The 13,357-nt window shown below is 38.3% G+C and overlaps 1 protein-coding gene across 6 annotated transcripts in view; it reads left to right on the top strand.

Annotated features, from left to right (window-relative positions):
- The window catches only part of PDE4D (phosphodiesterase 4D), a 600,515-nt gene that overhangs the window by 558,674 nt on the left and 28,484 nt on the right, over window positions 1–13,357 (top strand). The window lies entirely within an intron of this gene.

Raw genomic sequence — 13,357 nt, 5'->3', positions numbered from 1 at the left:
TAGTTTATGCATTTTTGCTATTGTTTTTATTTGGGGAAGAAAAGCAAGAAGGCAAAGGAAAGCAGACCTTCTAGTTAGATTTGATTGATTTTGATCTTTTATTATAGGTAAGAAATATCGGAGTTGCAATTAATATATGTATCTAGTTTTAATAGTAATAATTCATCTTTCCTCATCAAGGGTAGTTTATAATTTGGTACAAAAAGTATGGAAGTAGCTTATGGATCTATTTAAAACAGCCCAGAATATAAAACACATAGCATCAGCATCTGATTTAGTTTTTCACCTGTGAAACAACACAAATCTTTAAGGTAGTTTTTTCTTCTACTTGTAATGCAAGTTATGTTTAAAAACAATTGCTTGTACTCTGCTACAGTGATATATACCATGACATTCACGTCACTCAGTTTCCAAAGCAGAAGTATTTCTGTTTCACAAGGTGAGGAACTGAGGTGGAGTGATTAAGGTACATTTTTGGCAGCCGAAGTCTGGAAACATACTCCAGAGCATCTTTGTTGCCGCTTTCACGTGTCAGACATTCTGTCCCATTAGTGTCTGCATGGCACAGCTCGGTGGCAGGACTCTGTGTGCTCCCCACCACATATGTTCACCTGAAAGCTAGGTTTTCAGCTAGAGAGATCATTAGCCGGTTTCCTGAACGTCAGAATGCAATCCACTCTCATCAGCTCTAGATGCTCGCAAAATGTTAACAAGACAGCAATTACTTTAAAATGTGCCAGTCCAGACTGGTTTTCAAGCTCCTTTGTCATTCTACCTCCCTAATTTATCATGTGTTAGTGGTAGTTTTTGCTTGCATGTGTTCATAAGCACCATATACTAACCAGTGGCATTTTCCTTTTGCCTGAAGTTTGACTCAGGTTTTTCAAAGTCACATAAAGCAACCAAAATAAAGTCTGTACATTTTGTTCTGGAATGAACAGATGGATCCTACAGGAAAAGTATATGGTTAATTTCAACCTCATACGGTTAACTTCAACCTCAGTCATGTTCCCCAGACACACAAGGCCAGGAGAATGGTTTGATGGATATAATGATGTGTGGTTTGATGGATGTAATGATGTGTGGTTGAAATGACTTGTTCAAGCAGGTGTTAATGTATCTAAACCAAGCTATCTGATCTTCTTTTGGCCAAGGTTGCCACTACAGCCTTAATGCTATTATTTTACGTAGAATTACAGGCAACCTCACGCTGCCAGCTGAGATACTAACGTTTTCATAAACTTGTTTTTAGCAATTTAGAACAAACAGTTGTAACAGAGATGTCTTTTCTAATTGCCAAGAGCAAAGTGACTAACAATACTGATATTTTAATTACCATAAATAATATTTTAAGAAGAGGACCACCAGGTGGATAGGTAGAATTTTATTATGAGATAGCTTTCTCTTGCTGTCTGCTGACATCAGGCAATAGATTCAGGAAGGCAGCACTGCACACTTGGTACTGAAAAAGTTACTTTAAATGTAGGGACTAGAAATGGAGGTGCCAAATGTTTTTTTCTTACTCTTTCTCAAGGTATTGGTGTACATTACTTGCTGTAAAATGTAGACTAAAAGGTACCTCACCGTGAAGGTTTCTTATTTTTAGAAACAATGATTTTCATAATATATCAGGCACCCACTGGAGTTTCAAAGGGTGGTCTACATGAAGAGTAGTTTTTGCAAAGTGAGAATATGATTCATATGTATTTGCTGACAGAGTTTTCAGAGCTGATCTGAACAAAGAAAGGACAAACACACAAGGTGACATTTTGGTGATGCTCTGTAGCAGTTTTTGTACAAACTTCATCCTTGAGACACTAGAAAAGCAGTGCAACTCTAGGAGGAAGGAATGGTGAAGAGGAGGCACAATAGTGGTTAGTGTAAGAACAAAAGTAATAGCTAGATCTTGCTCATTAATGAAAGAGCACTGAGTTTGAAGAGCGGAAACAACTGAAAAGTGGGCTGCCAAGCAGGCATTGTGGACTTGAGGATCTTTGAACATGTTTTAATGAAAAATGGGCAAAGCAGGCTAGAAAATACACTTCTTACTCATGCAAGATTTTTAGCAGTTAACATATATAACATATATTCTGTGCTTGAAATCTGCCAAACTTTATTGATGCTGTGATAAGTAAGGGCAAATACAAAGAACACTTGATTTTTTTTTTTTTTAAAAGATATTTTAAACTCTTTTTTTCTTGAGAGAAAAGAGATGTGCTTTGCTGTGTGCTTCTGCAAATTATATTGAAGGATAATGACTGGGCTCTAAGCTTCACTACTGCTGGGTTTGCAGGTGGCTGTTCTTGAGTGTGTCAGTAGTATGGCAAATCTTGGGCTATTGTTAGGCTTTGTTGCCACAAATGTGGCACTGGTGACTGTTTCCTACTCTATAATGGGTGGAAGTGATGTGTGGGTAGTGCGAGAGTTACCATACCTTTGATTTTGGCTGTGTTTTCAGTGTGCACAAAGGGACCTCCCCTACAAGTCCGCATGAAACAACATGTTTTAAGTTTAGTAGCTCAAATGAATGAAACAAGCTTTAACATACTAGAATTACATTTGAAACTTAGTGATGAGCATGGGGTTTTTTTTAGTTTGTTGTTTTTTTAGTTTGTCTTTTTTTTTTTTTCCTCTTGTTATGTGAATTAAGGTGCTTGCTTCTTTCATGCTTAATAGCAGCATCTCAGAACTGGGGGGACAGACATGTACTTGAGACTTTGCAAAATGCAGTATTTATTTTGCTTTCTAAACGTGTTTCCCTGGGGTTCTCCCTTCTTAGCCTTAGCTTAGCCATGTTCAGTTTTTGCTGCCAGAGAAAACTAGAGCTAAAAACACTTTTTCAGCCAAATCTGGGTGCATTATTTGCATACCATGTAACGTGTCTGGAAGCAGCCATGGTGTGCGGGGCTGCAGGGAGCATGCTCATGATTCCTGAGCATCCTGGTCCTCTGCTGCATGCTGATCGCCTCGGCGGCAGCTGCTGGCTCCCACCGCTGCAAATGCACACTCTGCTGATGCAGGGACCATAATAGGAAGCACCTAGGCCTGTCGTAAACAAATAGGTCTGGGAAAAAAAGTGCAAGCCTGACGTATGGTGTGACCATAGCAACAAGCAGAGATGAGAGTGCCATTTTGGAGTAAATGCCAGCTAGCGTGGCTCAACAAGAAGCCAGAAAGAGTCTTTGCTGGATTTACAAAGCTGTTTTGTATGTGCACGTCAGAGGTTTTCTGAAACACACTACTTGTAAGAAGACAGCTTGCACAAAACAAAATCTGAAATTTAAGTATGTAAGGGCATCTTTAAATGAAATTATTTTTCACTTGCAATTGAAGCTTTAGCTGGAAAATTTGTAAGCATGTTTACTCCTGAGAAATATTACTGTGATGAATTATATGACAAAGCACAGAATCCCTCTTTGGATGCCTAAGCCTTAAAGCCCAGAGCTCAGATTTCTCAGTAAAATGACTGTGTTTTTCTTGTACTATGAAGCATGGCCAAAGTTTTGTATGTCTGAATACTGGAACCAGGTAAGATTGCATTTTGTAATTTAGTAATTTTTCCTCTTTTCTTAACATCAGTAAAATAAAATATTTACATTTTCTAGCTGGGTGGGATTTTCTGCAGCTGTTTTTGGTTGTGGCTGACAAGGTTTCAGCAGCTTTATTATAGGAGAGCAGAGGCTTTATTGTAGGAGAGCTCTTAAAGTTCATCACTGTGAAGATGATGCAGTTGGTTGATACATAGAGTGTGGCATTTCTAGCACAGCTTTCAGTACATCCTTGCTTACAGAACTTGATTTTTAAAATTGAATGACTAAATTTTAAATATTAGAAGATAAAGTGCTTTGGAAGACTTCTGCCAAAACAAATCTTGGCATTTGAGGGCTTAAACTTAAAGAAGTTATTTTTCTTCAGTGGTCAGGAATACACATCTATAATCTGATCTTTGTTTCACAGAGCTACAAAAGATTGTTTATAGGAATGATACAAGAATACAAAATAAAATTTTGCTGTTGGAATACAGCAGAACTGAAGGAAGAAGAAGAATTTGATAACTATGCTGTGGTGAATTTCTTGTCTTTACAGGTAGATGCTATTCCTGTACTCATGTGTCATTTAGCTTTTACAGATGGGTTGTAAATAACAGCATGCTGATGTACATAGGGATTTTAGGTTTGCTCTTGCAGTTATTATCAAAGCTTGAAAAACGTCCTGCTTGTAGAAAACTAAAGCTGCCTAACTGACCGAAGTGGAGAACGAGAGGACACGTGTTGGTTTTACATTTTATTACATCCTATCATTTCGATAGTGTGCCTAGGTATGAAACCATGCCTTAATTGCTCTTGAGGGAGGAGTCATCTGGAGCTTGGTTTTGTTTTCTTGATTTGGTTCCTTCTATAGCATCTTGGCTGTTGTGAAATAGCATGCTCTGCACAAATCTGTCTGTTCCCCAGTCTGTATTGTCACCCCGCATCCTGCCTGGTGATGGTCTCTTGCATTTGCTGATGCATGTAGCTGCTTTGAACACTGAGAGTCACGCCAACCCACACTGCGTCTGCCGGGTGGCTTGTTCACAGGCTCGGAGATAGCAGCACTGGAGGTGATGAGATCCATTTTGACTTGCACCTTTTGACTATCAGGGGACTTTTAACGAGTCTGCTTGCAGACTCAGACAAACACCTCAGCTTTTCTTCGTAACCCTTTTGCTCTTTGAGAAATTTCTAATCAAGACCTTGGACTTTGTATATTTCTGCTGTTATTTTAATCCAAAGTGATTAATACAGCTGTACACTGAACAACAGATGAGGCAAATGTCAGGAAAAGTATGTGTTGTGCTTACAGTGGACTGGGCAGTATTGGGAATTTGCATCATCTAATGTGTGCTGAGAAAACAGTCTAAAAATCATCAGTATATTTGCTTTTAAAAAACTAGGAATATGCTTTTTACACACGTAGCAGTAAATGAAGCAGTAATGAATAGAATACGCATATCAATCTTGTGAAGTGAGTGTGAAAATTAACTTCAATATGTATCAAATATTACACTGTATCTCATTTTTAATGGAATTTGCCTTGGACAAGACATAAGCTCCCTGGTTAACTATACAGTCCTGTACAGATGAACCACACTTTCAGTTTTGTTCTGTGGTCTGGAGATTGAGCAAAAGTATGGTGAGGGGGCTGGAAGGTGGTACTGGAGCATCACCTCCATGGCCTCAGGCATTTGAACAGTTTGTTGAGATAAGGCTAGAACTCGATCTGATGCCTGATGGAGCTAATGAGATTCTTTAAATTACTTCATCAGCCTGTGCATGGAGCCTATAGCCAGTTTTATTTAGCATCGTTACCTCTTTGATAAAGAGTTGGGAGAATCAGCTGTTAAGCAGGGGCTTTGAAGGACCGCAGGAAGTTTTATTTGTTGCTGACTATGAGCCTTGTTAACATTTCTGTCTTCCTTATGGTAAACACGGGCTTGTGCGTGTGTGTGAGCCGCGGCGTAAATTGACAGATTGATGTCTTTCTGCATCCAGCAAGGTCTCTCAAGTGTTTCATGTGCTTCTCAGAGCTTTTCCAGCTGCTTCAAACACTGTATGTAAATGGGGAAGAAGCAGCCAAATTTTCACTTTTTTTGTTGTTGTTGTAGTTTTTTATTAATAAAAATGCAAGCCAAAGGTGAAGATGATGCCATATCTATTTGGAGCATATTGGTTTTGCCTGATGTTAAGATGTTTTTCAAACTAGGGATGATTTTTATAGAGTGGTAAAAGTATCTATTTGATTGAAATATGAAAAATACCATGTTTCTTGATATCTAGTAATAATGAAGGTTTATAGATAATATTTTACTTGAATAATGCCTGTGTATTTTATATTCATATTGCAAGTTCGTCAGAGAAAATACCACAATCTAATGATGTACTTTTCTTTTGCTAGTGGAACCTAATCAGTTTCCAGTATGTAAGGTCATTTTCATTATTCTTAGACTATCTTTGGTTTAGATTTTGCATGAATGGCAGAATCTGTTAAACTTTAGTGTTCAGAATAGAAAATAAATGATGATGGGTTATTGTTGATTAAACAGAGGTCTTTTCAAATGAAATTATCTTTAATGCTTTGCTATGCTACAGAAGTTCATAGGTGACTTAAATTATCAAAGCTAAAGCATATTAATTAATTCAGTACTAATGTACATTTAAACATTGTTAAATACAAAATATGCACTAGCTATAAACTATGAACAAAAGCAGTGTTTACAAAAGGTGATTACTGTATGGTGTTAGAGTACATACTGGAAATTGCTAAATACAAGCCACACTTGAGCATTTTCAAAGGAAATATTGATTTAGCAGTGAAATTGTTTCCTTGCAAATACCAGTTTATTGGTGCTCTGTCAAACTGGTATTGCCAGGGAGCAACCCACAGTAACATTAATAAGGGATGACTGCATTGATATGGCAAGTAAACCTTGATATCTATTTGTGTAGACCATACTGTGGTCTAGAGAAGTTAGTATAAAATCGTTTTCTATACTTGAAGAATCACTTGTGAATAATGTAAAAATGTTGTAAAATAAGGTGGAGGATTTCTGAAATGTGCCTCTCACCTGAAATCTAGTTCCATAAAGTTAATGAGAAATGCGTAAATTTATACTCCTATGTGTTCAGTGATTTGAGATGATCTTGGTGATTTGTTTGGTATTAGGTTATTTCATAACAAGAATCAAAATTTACCCAGATGAGAGGGCTCCTGCAAAACCCTTTCAGCTGTTGTAATGAAAATGTGTCGGAGACTAATAGGTGCATGAGTTGTCCTTCAGTAGCTTGCTGTAGCTATCCTAAATAAAACTTAATGCAAGACCAGCTGTCTTTGTGAGGGCTCCTGGCTGTAGCCCATGGGCTCTGAGCTGGTGACAGGAGAACCAGCACCAGCTGGGAGGGTGTGTGGGCCGTAGAGCATGAGAGTGGTTCTGGGTGAATGCCGCTGTCTTGCAGTGCTTCATGGTGTGAGGTGAGAAGGAGCAAAATGTTCACAGGTTAGAGTGACATGTACTAGAACAGGTTGCCCAGAGAGGTGGTAGATGCCCCATCTCTGGAGACATTCAAGGCCATGATGGACAGGGCTCTGAGCAACCTGATCTAGTTGAAGATGTCCCTGCTCATTGCAGTGGTGTTGGACTAGATGACCTATGAAGGTCCCTTCCAACCCAGACTATTCCATCATTCCATGACATTGCAGGTCTGCACTTGTGGAAGAACCAAGCATCCAGTTGCCTCTCTCAACCCTCAGTTGTTGTTCCTGATGCTTTCGGTTTTCCAGAGTGTGCTTTCCTGAGCAAGTCTGATCCTTTGTGTTGTTCCTTTCTATCTGTATTATGAATGATGAGCTACATGGAAACTCCAGTTGCTAGAGGTGAAGGATGCTAACAGTCCATTTCTTCAGCTGCCTCTCAGCTGTTGGTTGCTGCCCAGCTGAGACTGGGCTGTGACAACCTGTGCACTCTCCTGCTCTGCTCCAACACAAGGTTAAACAGGGTTGCCAGACTCAAAGGAACCCATCTGTGTTGGCATGGAACAGCAAGGAGTGTTCTTCATCAGGCATGGGTGCATTGCTTGTCCTTACCAGCACTTGGCCAATGCCTCCCTAGCATGGCCTGGTCTTGAACCTGCCAAACCTTGGGCAGGCATGTGGGTGTGTAGACTTCCATGGAAGTGGAGCAACAGCTCTGCGTGGCCTGGATGCAGCAGCACCCCACCACATGCTGTCACCATGGTGCAAGAAGTCAGTACCCCAAAAGACATTCAGATCCTCTGTGTACAATAAGAGGCAAATTACTGGTACCAATAAGTAGGAAGTAAGGGAACATGAATATACCATCAGCTTCTTTATGTAAATACTGAGAATTATTGTGAGAGGAGTTTAAATCACGCAGGTAATAAGTATGCAATTCAGAAAACAACAGAGCTGTCTTTTGCCTGGTTTTGTTATCTTGTCTCCATCTTTTTCATGTGTACCAGTAAACCCCACCTCACAGCATACTTAACTGTGGGACTGGAAACCACTTGGATTTTGTGCTTGTTTGTTTAATTTGACTGAGAGGCACTTGAGTGAAGCGCTCACTTGGACAAGAAAATGAAGCATTGCATTTTTGTGTGCTTCCCTGTATGCAGGAGACAAGGGTGTAGTCAGTGAGGCTCGTCATTTCTCCTGCTCTGGGTAGATAGATCTTTAGTTTTTTGTGAATCTGCATAGATTTAGAACATGTTTGGAGCATCTACAGAAATAAGCAAATGAAAGGTACTAAGATCACATTGGAATGAATATTAGTTGGTGAATAATGCTTGCTGAGTTTTTTCCTTGAAAGAACAATGACCCTATCGCATGTACTGTAGTTAGAAATATGACAGCCACGGTATAACAAGAACTGGAGCCTGAGTCAACAAAATCACATGAAACAACTTGTAGTCTGCTTTCAAAATGTTGGTACCTACTATGGATGATTTACAGGCACTTGATAACATGCATTTATGTCAGAGCTGTACTGAGCGTCTTGCAGTGTTAGCAGTTACTTTGCAGTCCTCAGTTCTCTGCTGTTGTCTATAGTATCGTTGCCTTCTTTCTGTAGGATAGCTTTTACTTTGTAATTTTTTGTAAACTGAGTGACAGTATTGAGAAGAATAGCAAATAGTTTGCTTTGTATTTGGTTTTCATATATATTTGAATAAAATGTCATCCTTAATTTTTGCTTTTTCACTAGAAGTATGTTAAGCATGACTGTAGCTTTAAAAAAGATGATTAAAAGACTCCTTCTTTTTAGTATGAAATGGCAACCATTCAACAAGATTTCTGATGAACTGTTAAAGCCTGTGCTTGGCCAGGTCTACAGTAGGAACACCTCATTAAAATAAGAATGTCACATCACAGGAGAAGTAAGATGAATCCACCAATACCAGTGAAGCTGTTTTTTTTTCCTTACACAGGAAGCCAGTTTTCTGCATGAAATAGGCAATACCCGTAAAGCTTTTTGCTGGTATAGCTGTATCATTCTTAGGGTGAATGTGCCATTACAGCTCTGTGAGTGAGGAATTCCTGCTCTTTGCACGTTTATTAGACATAGATGTCTGCAAAAGTGCATAATGTGGCTACACACCTCCTGTGGCTGTGCTGCAGTAGATATTTATGGGATAGGTATTTACTTGCAAGGTGCATGTATATATATAGATATATATTTATTTTTTTTTTTGTATATATATATATATATATATATATATATATGTATGGAACTAAGTTACTCAGATGGTTCTGGATTTTCCATAGTTTTTATTACAGACCTGTTTCTTAGCTCAAATTGACACTTATGTTGAAAAAACCCTCATAAAAGACAAAAGGAGATGAAAACTGCAAAAGTGTTTATTTCTAGATATCTTTAAATTGTTCATGAGTAACAGCTGAGAATTGTATGAGAGCTGTGGGGTGATCAAGGAGTAAGTACAGTATTCCTTCTTGTAACTGGTGGCAAGCTGGATTTTTTTGCTTGTATTTCTTACCTACGGTATCTGTTAGACGGTGCTGCTAGTGTTTACTAGGCAAATGTTAACTAGACATGAGCTAGGAAAAGGATAAAAACTTTGTTGGATATGTTTAAAGCCAAAACTTTTCCATTCAGTAAGAGGGGAACTGTTAGAATTTCTTAAACATGCATTTTAGAAAAAAAATCCTGTTTTTCTTTTCACTGTACTTGAATGATGAAATCCTTGTTTGCAGAGGAACGTTTCAATATTAGAAAAAAATCACCTTTATTGTTTTTCTAGGGTGAATACTTTTATGGGTTTAGCACAAGTTGTGTTGGGAATGGCTTAAACTTCGCTGTGTTCTTATCCCATAGAATAAGTATTTACACTGATGTAGCTGTAAATCTTACTTAAGCAAATAAGCTCTAGAAGAAGCATCTGCAGTTGCTGTAGCTGGGATAACACGTGCAAGTTGTAGGAATTTCTGTCCTGTAGGGCACGAACAGTTAGTTGGAGCTAAGAGCATGTACATCTCCGTGGCACAATAGCTTTTATTAACAGCAGCATTCCTTCAGCATTGGTGTTGCATAATTTTAGGTGCATTATTGAAGTGTTATGTCTTTGCCATACCTCAGACATATTTACTCTTCCTTTCGTAAATGCCTTTGGACTGAAAGTCTCTACACAGCTGCACTGAGGTAGGTGTAGCCATGTAAAGGAGAAGTGTATACTAGATCACACTGGTCTTTGAACATTTAGTAAAGCATCTATAAAGTGTCTATAAAACATACAAACTTACTGCAGGGGAGCATGGGAGCAGCCCTGAGACTCCATTTACAGAAAAGCTTGCCAGGTTTATGTATTAGTTGCCCTGGCAAGGCATCCTTGGCTGGGGCTGCATTTTGGGAATTGGGGAGCGGGTTTCAATATGTTGTTTGGCAAGTACCCAGATTCAAAGCATGATGAAGAAGTAACAGCTCAATGAAACACGAAATATGGTATAAGCCAAACTGTGTGGATGTATCTGAGGCTGAGATTTCTACCTGGCTTTCTCATGGCACTTAGCCTGAAGGAGGTGAACAGGAAGGGTATGGGTGGTTTTTTTTGTGGATAAGGGAAAGGAGTGAAGGTGATAGCAGTGGTCTGGTTGTTTGGTCGTCATTGCTTCCAAGACAGGAATGGATATGTGTAATGAAAATAATTGAGGAGATAGACCAGAAATGTCAGTAGCAGATCCTCCCCAACAACTGTCTCCAAGAAAAAATGGACAAAAAGATGTGACTAAGAATTAGTTGCTATGCCATCTGAGGATGCAGTTTTAAGGCATGAATGTTCTGATGGAGGATGGAACTATTTGGTTCTGAGATTTGGTCACAGTAAAGCTGAACAGCTGGTGTAAGAGGTGTTGGGGTAAGTCCTGGAAGCGAAATGATAATTAAAAAATTCTATTTTATTTTCCTTTTCTCTGTGTAAATTGTGGTTTCTATAAAATATGAGGATTACTGTCAAACAAACAAATTGCTGCCAGAGTATTGTAAGAGAAAAAGTCATTATAAAAGATTTCAGGTTAAGGCCCTGTCGTGGTGGTATTTTGTGGCTTCTTCCAGAGCTGTTTTGAAAGTTGGTAGAAGGATTAATAACAAGAGAAGCATGGCAGTAAAATAGCTTTCATAAATATGATGGATTTTTGCATATCAAGAAGATATGGAAAGTACAAAATATGAAATCTCAGTGTGGTCCAAGTTCCCTGAGCTCATGTCCAGTGCAGGCTGAGCGCACATTTGATTTGTGTGCCAGCATCTTCTAACTTTCAGCAAAACAGTTTGTCTGCTGAGAAATATGCTGATATATGATGAATTAACTGAGTCGCATATGTATTTCTGCTAACATTGCAATAATTTAAGCACGATTTTCAAAAATACTGCATTAACCTCAGGTATTTGTTTGAAGCATTTCCAAACCAAAGTTATTTTTAACTCTTGTCTGTTGTTTCACAACTATGGTTGTGATGTAGAGGTATATGTTCGTATCAATATGCTGTGGATATATATTGACACATCCATAAACACAACATGTATTGTGTTTTTATGATGTGATTTTATATGTGTATATATATATATACATATATATATAACCAAGTAAAGGTAAAGTATGTTTTTTAGCATTGTTTTTAGAGCAAAGCTTGAAATGGTGCCTGCTCACATCATGTACTGTTCACAATAATAATTTCATGGACAAAACCACAGGATTGTGGTTATGCATTTGATTATGTCAGTTGCTGAGCAGAATAGAGAGATAACCACCTGAGCTATTCATCACTGATTTCTGCTAGGGCAACCGCCTCCTCAGATCTACAGTCATAACTGCATCACACCCTGATCCACTTTTCTCTGATGTAAATTAGCTTTTATCAGCAGCTTTTTTTGTAGTTTACATCATTTTGACAGCATTGATTTAAGGGAAAGATAAATATATAGCAGAATATTGTAATCAGCAAAATATTTATTGAATTTAAACTTAATTTAATGTAGGAGTTTCTTTTTTAGAAACCAGTATATGCATTCTATAGTCTACCATTATGTAGAATACTTCCTGCAAGAAAACTAAGTGAATATTGCATCTTAAAGATGGACAGTGGTCCCCAAAACATGGGTTGAAATAGGGTGTAATTTTGTTGCTTGTGTAATTACTCCAGAGTGTCTATTGAAAATACTGGTAAAGACCCTGCTGTGATATGGTTAAAAACTAGTACACCATATTGTGAGATTTATGGTCTAAAAAAAGTTTTATGTGTTCCTATATATTCATAGCTCATGTTTTTATTATCACTAGAGGGCAGTAAATACAAATACTGAATTATGTATTTTACCAGTTTGTTTTTTTTTTTTTTCCATTAATGAAGGAGCCTAATTCTTTATTAAACAACTCAGCTCCTGGGTTTTACTACGTATTTCTCCTAAAATAGTTCAGAAGAATATTGTCATCTATGTTCATATATGTTCAGCAACATAAAATGCTCACATTTGATGCATGAGAATTATACATTTCCAAATAAAAAGATCTGTAAAATGTTATAGCTTAGGCTATCCCATCAGGTTTAAAGAATGTATTTCTGACAAGCAGGAGGCTGCCAAGAAAGCCTTTATTAAAGCAGTGTTATTATGATGCAGCTAGGATCCTTAAAGTTGAGACTTCTTCAGAAGAATTATAGATTTGTTCCAATTACAGCCATCAGTTCTCAGCCACCGGTGGAGTTCATCTCTTGATACCAGTGTAAAACGCAACTTTGCCTGCAGCCCTGCTGCTCGCTTGGTGTGTGGCAGCAGATTGCTGCAGCTGAAGCAACTCCTTCTGTTTGCAAAATTCCTGGTTTGTTTGTTTTTTGTGTTTTGTTTGGTTTGGTTTTTTGTTGTGTGTGTGTGGGTGTTTTTTTGTTTGTTTGTTTGTTTGTTTTTAAATTCTACATTTTACCTCCTTCCTGTCAGACACTCTTAGGTGGAACTCAGAGAAGTTTGTGAGGCTGACTGATCCTTGTCCCTAGTTGTCCTGCTTCTTCCACCAGACCACCTCTGTTTTTTGGCTTGGTTGAGTCCATCCACATACCCTTGCTTACAGGATGAAATAACCGTTCTTTTCTGCTGTGGGCTTCCAGCACTGAGAAGACTTTCCATTATGTGTGGAAGCTTTCTGCTAGGGTACGTTCCGGCATAAATGCCAGGTGGAGTTGGCTAATGCTGTGAAAAGAGTCTTGTGTTTGTGACCAGTAGTAGCTGAGTTTGACATGGGCAATTATTGCTGTTCTCTTTTAAAAATACTGCTTTTCTTTATTAGAAGACACCAGGCAGTGG

The sequence above is a fragment of the Columba livia genome, chromosome Z (genome assembly GCF_036013475.1).
Source record: "Columba livia isolate bColLiv1 breed racing homer chromosome Z, bColLiv1.pat.W.v2, whole genome shotgun sequence".
Lineage (NCBI taxonomy): Eukaryota > Metazoa > Chordata > Aves > Columbiformes > Columbidae > Columba > Columba livia.
Note: the sequence above shows the minus strand (reverse complement) of the source record. Positions and strands in the feature narration are given on the sequence as shown.